The sequence below is a fragment of the Oenanthe melanoleuca genome, chromosome 2, assembly GCF_029582105.1.
Source record: "Oenanthe melanoleuca isolate GR-GAL-2019-014 chromosome 2, OMel1.0, whole genome shotgun sequence".
Taxonomy (NCBI): domain Eukaryota; kingdom Metazoa; phylum Chordata; class Aves; order Passeriformes; family Muscicapidae; genus Oenanthe; species Oenanthe melanoleuca.
In genome coordinates this window covers 9319152-9333737 of record NC_079335.1, presented here as the reverse complement: position 1 = coordinate 9333737, position 14586 = coordinate 9319152, and the positions used below count along the sequence as shown (strand labels likewise).

Sequence of the window (14586 nt, the reverse complement as noted above, 5' to 3'; positions counted from 1 at the left end):
TCTTGATACAGCTCTGTCCTTCACAGTGCTGTATTTGTCATTCTTTCCTCTTTGACATGCACCAAGCAGTACCACTCTTCTACTTAACACCCCTGTGAAAATGTAATTTATTTTGGCTCAGAAATACCTCTAGCTGTCCTGTCTTTCAGCAGAATGCAGAACTATCAAAGTGTCTGTAGAGAATTTCCCAAAATACAAGGCACATAGAAATCTCAATATAGGCATAAAAAGATGTTCCTAAGTATTCTCTTCAGGTCTGTATCTACCCATACAGTGAGTCATGCCCAGGTCCATAAGCAAAGATATTTATGTCTCTGAAAACATGTGTCCTATCTACATAGAAAAATGAGATAAACTCAAAAGTTAGTTTGAGAACAGAACCTTTACAACTTAACCCAGACTCATCCATGTAAATGGGATTCTTTACCTCTGCTTTAGTGATCTCTGACTCAACTTTTAGACTAAAAGTGGGATGTATCTGACAAAGTGTCTTTGCCTTGCCTGTTCACTCCAGACTCCTTTCATTGTGACTGATATGGTCAACACAGACAACTAAAAGTAGGCTGCCTCTCACCTCATCCTACAAAAGCAGAAATTTAAAACAGAGATAATAAAGTAGATGTCTGTAAAATCAGATGAATCATGCATTAAGCTGCTTATTTCATCCTACTGATTAAAAGAGAGAGTAGGGTGCTGATTCCACAGATGAACACCTATTCCAAAGATGCTGCATGCCTAAGGGCACTGCAGGAGGGCACTCTTATTTCCACCTGAATTGTACCTCTAACTCTACAGTGAAAAAGAGACATTAGGAGGAAGAAAACAAATTTTAAAAAAACTCAACTTTCAATGGAAAACAACACAAAAAAGTTGATGCACTGCCATGGATGCTGACATTTTCCAGTGGCAATGTAATGGAAAGTTGTACTGGTCTTTTGGAATTTGTTTGATACTGTAAGTTACACAAAAAACCCACAATAAAATTGAATGTTGTAATGTAAGTTTTATTTTTTTACCAACATCTGAAACATAATCTCTTTTTTCTGTTTCATTTGTATCAGTTTCCTGTTCAACCTCATGTAATACTATTTGGGCTGCCTGTCCTGGTAACAGCATGAATTTATACAAGTTAGAAGCAAGGAAATCATACAGTTTTCAAGAAGATGGGAAAGCATTGAGACTGAGTGCCTCCAGGCCTTGAGGGTAGTTAAAAATGTGGAATAAATAGCACATTATATTCTCTAAACAGCTCCTATTATTTAATAAAATGCTTAATAACAAATTAATATTACCAGTTCATTAATTAGTTAAACTTGCTAATGAGATCCTAGTATCTGTGCAAGTGACAATGAGATGAGTATTTTGAATGCACTCAGATGGGGTTGGCTTATATTATAGAAAACAGAGATATGCATGGTGGGTTTCTGGAGGTTTCTTGTGCCCTTCTCTAGGAGTGGATCTGATCTGCCTGCTCCATGAATGCTTATTTACTTACTGAGAGAGAGGAGAGGAGAGGAGAGGAGAGGAGAGGAGAGGAGAGGAGAGGAGAGGAGAGGAGAGGAGAGGAGAGGAGAGGAGAGGAGAGGAGAGGAGAGGAGAGGAGAGGAGAGGAGAGGAGAGGAGAGGAGAGGAGAGGAGAGGAGAGGAGAGGAGAGGAGAGGAGAGGAGAGGAGAGGAGGAAAAAAAAAGAAAAGAGAAAAGAAAAAGAAAAAGAAAAGAAAAGAAAAGAAAAGAAAAGAAAAGAAAAGAAAAGAAAAGAAAAGAAAAGAAAAGAAAAGAAAAGAAAAGAAAAGAAAAGAAAAGAAAAGAAAAGAAAAGAAAAGAAAAGAAAAGAAAAGAAAAGAAAAGAAAAGAAAAGAAAAAAAAGAAAAAGAAAAGTGAAAAGGAAGAAGACAGTTATTTCAAGGGCAATTATCTAAATGAGCTGGAGGAACCTGGGATGATGACTAAGTCCCTAATCTCTGGAGAATTTGCTCTGAGCTCTTTGATGAATTTTAAAATGGTATTACATTCTAGGTTTTAACAGCATAGCCTTTCTCCTCTTCTTCTGGCTCTAGGCAACTGTTGTTAAGTCCATGTTTTACAAAAGCCTAAGAAGCACGAGTTAACAAGGCCAGGTCTAAGCCCAGCACTGCAGACCTGCTGGGAGAAGGGAGGTGTGTGCAGTACCTTCAGCACTGTGCCTGCTCAGGAGGGCCTTTTGATCTGTCCTGCTGTGGGTCTGTTTCACTTTCAGTTCAGCAAATTTATTGAAGGGGAAAGAGTTTTCAGTATCTCTAGCACAATCAGTGACAATTTTTGCAGCTTTGGTTTCCTTCATCTGATATATTAATGAACCGAGTCTGGACCTTGTCAAAACAAGCAACATCTGTGATTAGAAAAACCACCAGCACCAACGGGAAATGTTGGTCCCCATCACTGATTTGCAGTTTTAAGTCAGTTTCTTTGGTGAGCAGTTCTTGAAGTGTAAATGTTTTGCTGCTTGTAGTTGGAGTCACAAGCAAATCTTGCAGTGAAATACCAAGTTGAGGGTAGACTTAGAGGGTCTTAGTCCCTGGAGAAATTCAAAAGCCTGAGTCAGTGCCTATATGTGTCCTTAGCCAACATCTGAAGGGCTGGACACTTAAATCTGGCTTTATAGGAGAAGACACAGTAAGAAGGAGGCACCTAACAGGGAACATGAGAGGTGCAGATGGGCTTTGAGCACAGCTTTAGGGAACTCAGGATGTCAGTCTTTGCAGCAGACCCACAATCATGAATCTGCCCCTGAACGTGGGAACTGAAGTCAGCCCTCCTCATCTTGTATAAATGCAATGCCCCTGCAACACTTGAGAAGTTTGTGGCATTGTGTGGCAGGAAGGTTCTGTGTTCATTCCCCTCCCCTGCCTGAGTGGGACCAGAATTTCCAGCCAGTGCCTGTCCTCTCCCACAAGCCCCTAAGATCACTCTGCAAGGCCTAGAAATTCTTAATAGTTGCTAAACAATCAAGTTAAATCTTCTTTTGTGAAAAACAAAAGCAACACCATAGAGCCCTGTGAATATATCTCAGATTTTTTTCCAGGGAACATCTGATCTGATTTAATTCAGTAAGTCCCTTTCCAGCCATTAATCTCTAGCCAAATTTTGTTTTTCATTTTATTGAACATTATGATTTACTGCACAGCTCTCTGTTCATTATTACTTAGAGAAGCAGTTGTTCAGATTCTCTTTCTCTTGATCTCCTGATCAGGAAAATATTGTGCAGATGTGAACTGAAGTAAGAATATTACTCCTGCAAGAGAGCTCTTCCCCAATTAAACATAGTCTCTGTGAGGAAAGTTATGATCCTGCAAATAGTTTATGCTTCTGAGAAAGACTTAACAGCACAAATGAGGCCAGCTTTCCTTTCATGGGGTCTACTGTTTGCTGTAACTGACACAATTAATATTGCACAAATATCCTGGGAGGGCTTAAAAATGTTGAAATCCCACATATATATCCTTCAGTTCTTAGAAGAACCTGATCTGCCCAGCACATTCCAGAACAAACCTGCTTCGTTTCTGGGGGAAAAAAATATCTTTTTTGTGTCTGTCATGCACAAGAAAGGACAAAGCAGAAATATATTTTCTTGTGATAACTACTGTCAAAACCAGAGGGTGTTGTCAGTGTTCACACAGATGCTGCCTGGTCACTGTGGTGTTCCTCCTCCCTTGCATTCCATCTGTGGGAACCAGAGCAAAGCTGCTGCAGTTTGCTTCTGCAGTGGGAGCTGGCTGGTGCTGCTCATTTCTGCTGTTCATGGCCACCACTCATCTCCTGCTAAACCTGGTAAACTCATATATGTTGGAGATGGCTGGAGGTGCTAAGGAGCAGAAGCACAAACTGTCCTTTCTGGGCATCCCCGTTTCTATCCCATCTAAGCTCCCATTCTGAACTGAGCCTAATGTCTTTCCACAAGACTCAAATTGACTTGTCTTCAACAGCCTGGTCCACCTGATGATTTCTATTTAGAACAGGCCTTGAATCTTTAAAACAAATGTTCTGCAGCTCAGAGCACAGTTACCTTGTCCTGCACTGTTGAGAGGAAGCACTGAACTTTTGTCTAGCAAAACCCTTACTGGACTAAAATAAAGGACCTCACTTTCAAAAGAATATTGAAATAATCTAGTCCAATCTACCTAATTTGTTATGAGCTAAAATTCTGAATTCTAGGCAACCATCTTTTGAAAATTACTAATTAAGATTTTTCCTTCAATGGCCAGCTTTAGCAGAGTCCTCTCAAAACATTGCCACTGTACTAGCAGCCAGCACAAGTATGGAAGTAATGCTGATGCCAGGACATTATTATCTTCAGGAAACACTTCTTGCATTAATATGGTGGTTTAGTGGCTTGTGATATTGCAAGGAGAAAGAATTTAACTTCTGGGACAAATAACAACAAGTTATCTTTCACTGAACTGTCATTGCTCCTAAAGCCACGTTGGCACACACAGGTTTGCATGAACACCAAGAGGGTTTGGGAACTCTGAAACCCCTTATGGGCAGCCTGGAGGGACAAATGCTGTGGAAGCTTTTCTCCTGAGTTGTTGTGAGCACATCATTACACTCCTGTGGAAATTCTCTTCTGCCTCACAGCAGCTGTGGCTTTTCCCTTTGGGAGGAGGTAGTTGAAGGATTTAAACATTTTTTTTTTCTTCTAGCAATCTGCCTATTTTTACAAAATGTGTAGGAGCTCTTGAGACCTCTGTTCCATCTGTCTTGGTTAAGGGTGGGTCATACACTACACATACACACACACTATGCAATTGCCTCAGTCTCACTTGTAGACAGGCTACAGATACTGCAGAGCTCTCAGTAGCACAATATTTAAACTCTATTTAAATAATATTAATTCCTATTATATAAGTTACTTTTTTTCCCCCAGGATGTAAACCACTGCACAGATAAGACTCCCTTAAACAGCAATGTGTCTTTCAGCACCAGCATCCTGGAAAAGTGTTGGCTAAGATTCCTTTTTTTCCTCAGGGTCAGGCTAAAAGTGGTCTTACTTATTTGGGTCATGTTCTTTATTGTGCCTCATCTATCTAATTGTGCAGATCTATGGTAGGAGTTTAGTTGTAAGTCTGTCCCTCTTGCTCAAGCTGTAGCTATTGGAGGACTTTTCTTAGGACTCTGCTGATGTGACTCACAGGACACAGGCCTATTGCAGATCCCAAACTTGAGAAGGAGATACATGTGTCAGCCACTTGTGGCTGTTTGGGGAGCCAAAGTGTCTTAAAAAGGGCAGATGTAGTGTTAGAAATTATCCGTGAGGGAAGAATGTTTCCCACTGAAGAGGAATCTTAGAGCCAGGCTGCCCTCTGTGCTGGAAGGCAATGGAGGGGATGAGGCATAGGAGTTCATGAAATACCCTGAGCACATGTGTATGTACCACCCTATAGGGGAAGCAGCCTAATTACTGCTCTGAGCTGCCAAGGAACTCTGAGAAGAAAAGCATAAATCTCAACCAAGAAGAGATTTCTGTAATTCAGACCAGGTGTCAGGTAGGCTGTTGTACAGCTCCAGCACAACATGACTTACAATCACCTTTTTATCCTTGCTCCTCTGCTACTGACGCCCTTTAAGTCTAACATTCTCAATAGTAAGGAAATTTGTTTCCACTGAGCCAAATCCCATTTGTCTAGGTAGTGAGAAAAAATACCAGCTGTAGATCATCTTGGATACTAGATTTTTAACCCCATCCTGGTCAATACAGAAATATAATAGATCATTTTCTACTGCAGCTTCAAAAACACAGAAAATAAAAATGACAAAGTTTAATTTACCTGTGAGATCTGGAATTCTGGCTAAGACCTATCTTATTATTTATTAAATCTGGAATCAGATTCATTTAGGGCACATGTTGCATCAGAATTATACCCTGCTGGTTGATAATAATTCAAAAGCTCTATACTTGATGTAGAATTATGGTACCCGTTAGTTTTAAATACCTTAATTATTTTAAAATATCTTCAGAAATTATTCTACCGAGGTAGACATCCTCTCTGTTCATGAATATAGATAACTACTGAATTGTAGGAATTTCTGATCCTGACAAGCTTTGCTAAGTACTCAGCTACTAATTATGAACAGGAATAAAAGGACACCTGCTGAAATAATTATTAAAGGATGTGCGATTACAACCTGCCTCTTATCAGATGGGTAGAGCCAGTATCCTACATCAGCAGAGAATACAGTCTTTTTAGGAGAAATATGCTATTATGTAAATAATTACATCAGTTGGCATATTAATTTATGTGAATACTGAACTGCTTGGATTTTAATACAGAAGGAAAGTAGCAATATAGTTCTGTGCTAAATTAGATAAATAAAGCACTGGAGTTACATGGTGCTGGCATAGATCTTATTTACTCGCAAATAAATCTGGAATATTTCCACAAAATTCACTTTGTAGCAGTACTATAAATAAGGTAGGAAACTAGGATTGTACCCTCACTGTTAGTAATGATTTAATAACTGTAAGTTCATGACAAAATTCCTTCCATGACTTTGCCTACTCATTTTTGTCTAACAATCTTTTGCACCTATAAGAGCCTTTTTTTAAATGGATGCCTAAAATGTGCATTAGTTTAAGTAGGAAAAAGCCTACAAAGCATGTTGCAAATACCTACAAGACAAGTGCATCCCAAGCATGAGCTCTGGAAGTTCAGAAAATCCTCCAGAGGAGATCCTGGAACGCTGGGGCCACTATCTGTGGAAATACCACTACATGTCCTCCCTGTTCAACTCTTGCACCTTTCATGTATCAGCCACTGTTGGAGACAAGATGCTGAAGTGTTGGATCTCATGGTTTTATGTTCCCGTGTAGAATCATAGCACTGTGTTGGTGTTAGGCTGAATCCAGATACTGTAAGGCTTGTCCTAGTGCCTGAAATGTTCTGCTGCCTCTCCTGGCAGGTCTGGCCAGGACAAAATTGCTGTCTATGCACTTGGCCAGCTGCTATAAAAAGGGGATGAAGCTGTGCCAGGCTTGGCAGGAGACATCTCCCTCTCCTTGTCCCAGTAGTTCTGAGGAGCACATGAACCGTGTGCTCTGCATTTCCCACGTACACGCTCCCTTCTGGCTGCTGCAGAGGTGAACTAAAGGAAAGTGGGAGCCAGCCATGCTGCTGGTCTGGGCAGTGCCATGCAGTGACATCCTAATTCAGAGACAGAAGGTGGCAATCCCAGGGGTGTTGTTCAGCCACTGAGAGCTGATTTATTTTCTCTCCAACTGGAGAACAGATATGAGGGAATGTGTGGAGTTGCAATCCTACCAGGACCTGGGGGCACAGCTCAATTTTTAACTGAAATCCAATCTCATGCCTGTGCCACCAGGCCATAGCTTCTGTCACTGTAGCTATGAAAAAACTTGGCAAGGCCTTATTTACCCTTTCTCCAAATGAGTTTAACTTTTCAACCTTAAGGCCACGCTCCAAAAGCTATTTGCTTTCCTAGATGAGGTGCCATTTGGCAATTGCACAGATACAGTATTTTTACCTGCTGAATTACAAGTGAGGCTTCTAGTTGGGTGAAGAATAGTTGCACTTGTTATTTTACACAATGAACATGGAGCATGTGTGTGTGTAGCCAAGGAGAAGCTCTTCTAACCATGGACTGGGGATGCACTGGATCAGCTGGCAGTTGAAAGCCCATGGCCTTAGGGAGTCACAAACTATTTGCAGAATGTTTCACAGACATCTTCTCCCATGGGGAAATGTTGTAATCTTCAGTTTTATTGGCTTCTTTAAGCCTCAGACTCTTTAAAACTGGATGTTAGCATAGCCCCACTGCTCTGGGATAAAAAGGACTGAGGCACCATGCTGGTGTTGGGGTTTTACCTCTGCAAGCATAACTGCTCTTCTTGTTTGCACACCTTCTTTCTCAGTCTTTCTGTCCAATAAATTCAGGTTTGAGAGGTGGAAGAACTCTAATGAGGCATTTTACCACCCCAAAGAGGACTGTTCCTTGCCATGCCCCACAGAGCCTGGCTCTCCAGTCCCACCCTACCTGGCTCACCCCTTCCCTCAGGAATCATGCAGCAGTCTCAGGCACTCTCAGCTTCACAGCAAAGCTTCTCCAATTTCTTTGTTATTTTTTCTCTGCCTTTATTTATGAAAATGGTGTGCCAAAACACTATCCCCCTCACTGCCACCCCTTTTCTCTCTGTTTTGTTTCCCGTCGGGTGTTTTGCTCTGACACACCAAGTAAAGACACAAAACATGAGGTGGAAACATCTGGTGCTGGCTGTAGAGCATTGTCAAAAAGAGAAGTTCCTATATATAAAATCAGCTTTTTCCCCTCTTTTCATGGGACCTTGCTGTGGGATGTTTAGGGGTTCCTGCTGCCTCCCCCAGGGTGGCCAGCAGCCTCCAGCCGGGACTTCGCTCTCTCCAACACAATTACAGCCTGCAAATGTTTAAAGGCAGTTTCTTTTGAGTGAGCCACATGCTTCAAATTGTTATGTGGTTAACCACTGAGAACAAACCCCCACACAAATACCTAAGGATCAACTTGCTCAAGCCAGGGTGGTAGCAGTGGGGGCAGAAGAGGAGAGGGGAGACTTCCTCATTTTGCTTTTGATGATTAGAAAATAGAGTTTTCTCCTGACTTTCCTGAAGTGCCAGCAGCCGCCGTGTCACAGGGCGTGCTGGGTGATGCCGTTTGCACACGTGTTTGCTGGTGAAAGGAGCCTTGTTCAGCAGCCATAGCCATGCCCAGCACGGGCCACATCCTCTGCTGGTGTAAATCAGCTCCTCTGGTGAGTAGGAACTGAAAATGCAACCCCCTCTCCTGGCATCATGTACAAGTGCCAAGCTGGGGGAAGACTTCCGTGCTTTGACATTGCTCTATCCCATGTCCCTTAACTCTTATAAAAGCTGAATACTTTTCTGCTGACTCACAGAGACAGATGGATTTTGTTAACTGCAGTTGAGATAGAGGAAGATGCACTAAAAGCATCACTTGGTGGGGCTGAGCCCAGCTTTGGGGTTCGGGGGGGACTCAGCACGGAGCTTCACATCTCGCCCCATTCAGCATGGTGGAGCTTGGCTTGGGGTGCCACGTGGGAGGACTGATGTGTGGTCTAGGCTGAGGCCTGCTGCTAATCAGTGTCTGAAATAACGACCCAGGCTGTCAATCCATCCCCCTCCTCATGCCCTCTCTGGAGCCCTGCAGCTCCCCAAAGCCCAAGAAAGAGAGCTGGAGCCAACAGCAATAGAAAAAGAAACATCCCAAAAGAAACAGGGAACTCAAATCCCCTTAGTAATTGTATTGCATCTGCTTAAATCTTAAGTTACAGAGGATTTTAGTGAAGTAAATTAACTTCCCTTTGCTTGTGTTTCCTTGTATTTTTGAAGACTATGAAACTGTTGAGGAGCAAATTGTCTTACAAACTCATGGAGAGAGTTTCCAATCATGACTGGCAGAGCTGTTCATGTAGTGCTCCTAAAAGTGGATCCGGGTGGAGACAGAGATAATTATTTTGCTGTGGACACCAACCTTAAGATCCATCTTTATTTTCATTTCTGAAATGGCACATTAGGGGCTCACAGTGTGGTTAGGATAGTCTTGAGGGGGAAGATCCAATCCAAACGCAATCTGCTTTCTCAGGTGTGAAACAAAATTGAATTCCTTTCTTTTTAAGGAAAACAGCGTGAAAAAGAAGAGTTAATTTTTTTTGGATACAAGAGATGTTTTTGGTGAAAGTGGTTTATTTCCTCTGGTCCATTTATCATCTGAGCAGTGAAACATCACTCTGCTTATGAAGTTAGCTCTGCAGGACTCTATACCTGTCAAAATTGTTTATCCATACTTGCCAACAACAGCCAAGAAAGGCAGGAGGACTGGCAGTCGTGATGGTGAGTGACTTGGACACATGGAGTGAGGGCGCCTGAGTGCTCCTCACTGATGCAGAAAAAGAAAATGAGTGAGGGAAAGAACATTAAAGCATGAAGTATCTAATCTTAGAGAGTTTAATGGTGAAGTTCGTTACAAAAAAAGAAGAATTTGCAGAATTTCTTCATGGGCAACTGAGTAGGGAGGTCCTGGTGGCCTGTTAGTCCTCATGCTGCTGGAGGTTCAGGAGTAAATACCAGCAGAAGCAGCTACTGGGGAACATTGGCACATTGACATTATCGACCATGAGATTGCAAATATTGCACTCAGACAATATAAAATTAATGTGATAGCCACTTATTAAGGAATTATCAGTGAACTACTGAGTGCTTAGTATTATTATATGAAAATATATAAAAAAATATCAGCCTAAATCCAACAGAGCCTTAATCCTATGCGAGGGCTATTAGGAAAAAAAAATTAAAAAGGAGAGAGGGACGGGCAGAGAATTCAGGTTTATAAAAAGAAACCCGTACACAATGAGCTGAAGGTTGTGCTTCTGCACTTCCTGCTCTGGGTGTGAGCAGAAGAGGAAATACCAAAATACCACCAGAAAGCCTATTCCCACAGCATTTCCAACCTGGCTGAAACCAGAAAAGTTCTGACAGCCCTGCAAAAATCCCACAGCTGACCCAGTCTCAAGGATCTTGCTCATAGGAAGGCCAACAAAATTTCCAAAACTAGGAGATTTGGGCAGACCTAGATGAGTCTTTAGACTTCCCCTGACTCCTCATCTGTATTTTCTGCAGTTTGTGGATCACTGATGACATCTGACTCTTCTGCCAGCTTTGAGAGGAGCACATTTCTGCTATAGGCAGTTTGATCATATCCATGACCACAGACCATCAATTTGCAAGGTAACTGCAAGGCAGGGCATGGTCCAGTCTAGCTCAGGTGAGGGGTTCCTTGGCCCCCATTTCATTTTGTGACAGTCAACCCACTAGAATGAGAGTACATCCTACATACACAGCAAGAACTGACCCTTCCATGCATAAAATGCCACTAGTTTCAGTGTTGCCCCATGTCAATAATTAAACCTGAATTCCTGGAGGTTCCCAAGCAGACAAGACAGTTTGGTATGGCTTCTCCAGAATAAGTTCCACTTTTAGCAAAGAAAACCTTGAAGATGAGCAGCAGGATCATGTTCAAAGGGTTGTAGAGATAGCTGGCACAGCAGGCAGTTAGTTTAAAACCTCAAATCTGAAGGCTTTGCAGAGAACTTGGAAAATGGCTCTTTTCCTTTATTGGTATGAGAAGGAAGGTATTCTGTCCTACTAACCCCCTCAAATTTAAATACCAAAGTCTCTTGTTTGACATGCAGTACTGTACACTAGAATTCAGGACTTGTTCAAAAGTCGAAGAAAAACAGTAAAATTACTATAAAAAATAAAATTACTTTAAAAAGCTGGTTTTCCTATAGATGTTTCCCTGCATCTTAGCAATTCCTGAAACTAGATTTTCCCCTACAATTAGAAAATCAAATCCCTGGACTGTCTCCAATGAGCAGCTTAGGAATGTTCAGCACAACCACAGCCTCCAGCCATGGGGTAGAACAAAAGTTGCAACAGTGATGATGCTTTATCTTCCACAAATTACTCCAGCAACACTTCCATGGATGCCAATAATGAAATCTGTTCCAGAGGCCTGAAAGGAAGATTTTTTTCTTTTCAAATCCTGAGTTGCTGATTTTGAGATTGGTCAACTCATTGCATTTGTGACTGTGGTTTAGCTAAAACCACCTAAGGCTGATAATGTCATCATGAACTCTCACATCCAAAACCGAAGCTAAAACCTTAACTAAGCCCCATGTCTGAATGCAGCTTTCCAGTTCATTCAGAGCAGCACAGCACTCAGCATTTTCCCTCCAACAGCAGAAAGCCCCTTTCTGGCCTCCTGGAACTGCTGCATAGAATATACTGTCACTCCTACTGCAAACTTATTTAAGAGACAATAGGGCAAATAGTTGGCACACAGATTCTTCTTAAAACTTAAATCTCAATCCACAATAAAATGTAAAATGTCAAGGAAACATGCAAAGACAATCAGAAAATGCTCAGTTTTCTTTTAAAACTTAATTTTTGCTGCAAGTGAGACATTGCAATTTACAATGGGGGCCCCATTCTGCAAGTCCTTTCTTACATGAGCTCTTTTAAAAAAGTCACTGAGGTTGTTTACGTGAGTAAAAGTTTCTTACTGGAGAGAAAGGACTCACAGAATCCGGCCTTACACATTTTGCTATGAAGTTTTACCTGGACATTATCTGGGCTGTGGAGCAGTGGGTGTATTTTCAGGAACGAAAAATGGATTTCAGTTGTTTTTTTTGGAAAAAGCTCTGACTTCAGCTTCACCCATCTGCTTTTTGCAGTTTGCTCCAGAGCCACGGAGCATGGATGGGGATCAGCCTTTGTCCCTGTCCCGGAGCTGCTCCTGACCAGCCACGCTCAGCCCCGACACGCTGTAACTCACCAGGACGTGTGCAGTCTGAATTCCCATTCCAGATCTGGTCCTCAAGACTAAGGCCATTATTCCATCTCAGACTAAAACATATTCTCCCGTGGGCAGCTGAAAAAAGAGCATGTTTCTTCAGGTTTTCTTGCCACAAAATGATAAAATAAAGTGAAATAAAAGAACAATAATAAAAAGGAAATCCAATGTACGGCAATCCTCAGAGTTCTGGAGTCTGAGAGTGTTGATCAGCATCCATTAATGTCCTGACCGGTGAGGAGACACAGGCACTACAACTGGAAAGAGAGCAGGAAGGAAAACCTACCATGTGAGCAAAGTTAAAAAAAAAAAAAAAAGGGGGGGGTAGAGTGGGGGGAAGAGCGAGAGAGAGAGAAAGGTCTGCTCAGTGGACAGCACTTGGGCTGATAGCAGGGATTTCAGGAAATCCAAACACTCAGACAGGAAATCTGAACACTGGATAAACATGCCATAATCTGCACAGATACAGTTAATGTGCAGCGTCCCTGTTAACCCTTTGCCTGCCCGTGCCGAGCCTGGAATCAGATCTGCCGTGAGAGACGCCTGCACACACGAGCTGCCCGGGGGCTCCGCAGCCTGAGCAGCAGCCCTGCATTCAGCCCTGCCTCGCCTTTTTTGACTCCACTGGTTTCTGCATGGTGCTGCTGTAGTGAAAAGATGCATAACTTCCCTCCTCTGGGAAGGAGATGCACCCTGAGCCCTGCAGCGACCTGCCCGAACTCCGGAGTGCCCCTGGCTGTGGCACCTGGGGCTCCTGAGGTAGCTCTGCCTGCTTCTTTTTCCACACAAGATCTGTATGGCTGTCTGTGGGACATTTCCCTTATATTGGGGGATATTGGACGGTTTCCTCCAGGCTGGTACAGTGGGAACCCCCTGCTTTCTCCCCTAGAAATTGTAGGGACAGGCTACCTAAAGCAGCAGGGGACTTTGGAGACTCCCTTTATGCCATTTTATCAAGGATCTAGTTCCATGGCAGAGGGGCTGGAACTAGATAACCTCTAAGGACCCTTCCAACCCAAACTATCCTATGATTCTATGAATTGAGGAACAAGCTTTGCAGTCCCTAGCAAAATTAGGATGAAGCAAGTTGGTTATTTTCAGAATATACACTTTGCTCTTTGTGTCTTGTGGTTCACTCGTCATCATAAAAATGTCACTTTTAGACTTCTTAATTTATTGCTTTGATATGATCTAGCTTGGTTAAACTGTTAGTGCAAAGCTCTTAGCTAGTTACAAAGGCAAGGAGAAGCAATAATATTGCATAGAGCTGACCCCTTGCTCCCATAGATGTAATTAATAAAGTGAAGTTGACATGAGAGTTGTCAAATTTAAACTCATAGTATTACAAGCACACACACTCACACAATTAAGCCCCTGAATGTTTGCAGAATGAGGACTTCACTGTGTTTCCTGGAGGAGGACAATTACAGGCTTCTCTGCTTTCCACAGGTTATGGACTCAAGGCAAGGGGCCACTTCCAAGAATGCTTCCTCTCTCTGAAAATTGACTTTTTGGGAAAGAGCATGTTAGAAAACATCATGTCTTTAGATTTCTGATTCTCTTAAGACTTCATAGAAATAAGAAAAAAAATAAATAAAAAAAAAAAGATAAAAATTAGTATCTTGAATTTCACTTGCTGGTGGCAGTAATTAGACACAGAGGTAATATCCACTGACTGGTGCACTTGCTTAAGGCATTGGCAATTATCTCATCTGAAATGGCCCAAATTTGAGTCCCACATGCAATATTAACCTGTATCATTATATTAAGTTTCCAGCTAGGAACAAAACAGGAGCACTATAGGAAAAGGCTTCCTTTAGCACCTTCTGGCACCTTTAGCATCACTACCAAGTAGTAACTTGCAGTGGGTTTCTGCTTATTATTCCAAAGACAGAAGCTCTGGCAAGCCAGCATTGGTTACAGGATTCCCTGGAAGTGGCCAGGCTTGGACATCATGCCTGGACTATGGAGTTAGCTTGCATTGGCTGCAGGGAGCCTGGCAGCAGAACTGGTGAGGAAAATGGGGCTTTGGGAGCAACCCTTTGTCAGGAACTCTCATCTGGCCTCATTCTGACTCAGAAAATATCTTTCAAGTTGGGTCCTCATGTTCCCAGTCATTCTCCTACTGCTTTTTGGGAAGCATGAAGCTGGTGATGGGGGGGTCAGTCCCTGTGTGAGTGGTTGGAG

General features: G+C 42.3%; 1 protein-coding gene across 1 annotated transcript in view; it reads right to left on the bottom strand.

Annotated features, from left to right (window-relative positions):
- Positions 1 to 12469, bottom strand: part of ASAP1 (ArfGAP with SH3 domain, ankyrin repeat and PH domain 1) — a 144163-nt gene extending 131694 nt beyond the window's left edge. Inside the window, exon 1 of the mRNA XM_056483782.1 lies at positions 12382 to 12469. The gene's annotated coding sequence lies outside the window, so the exon portion shown is untranslated. The remainder of the gene's footprint in view (positions 1 to 12381) is intronic.
- Between the last annotated feature and the right edge of the window lie 2117 nt (positions 12470 to 14586).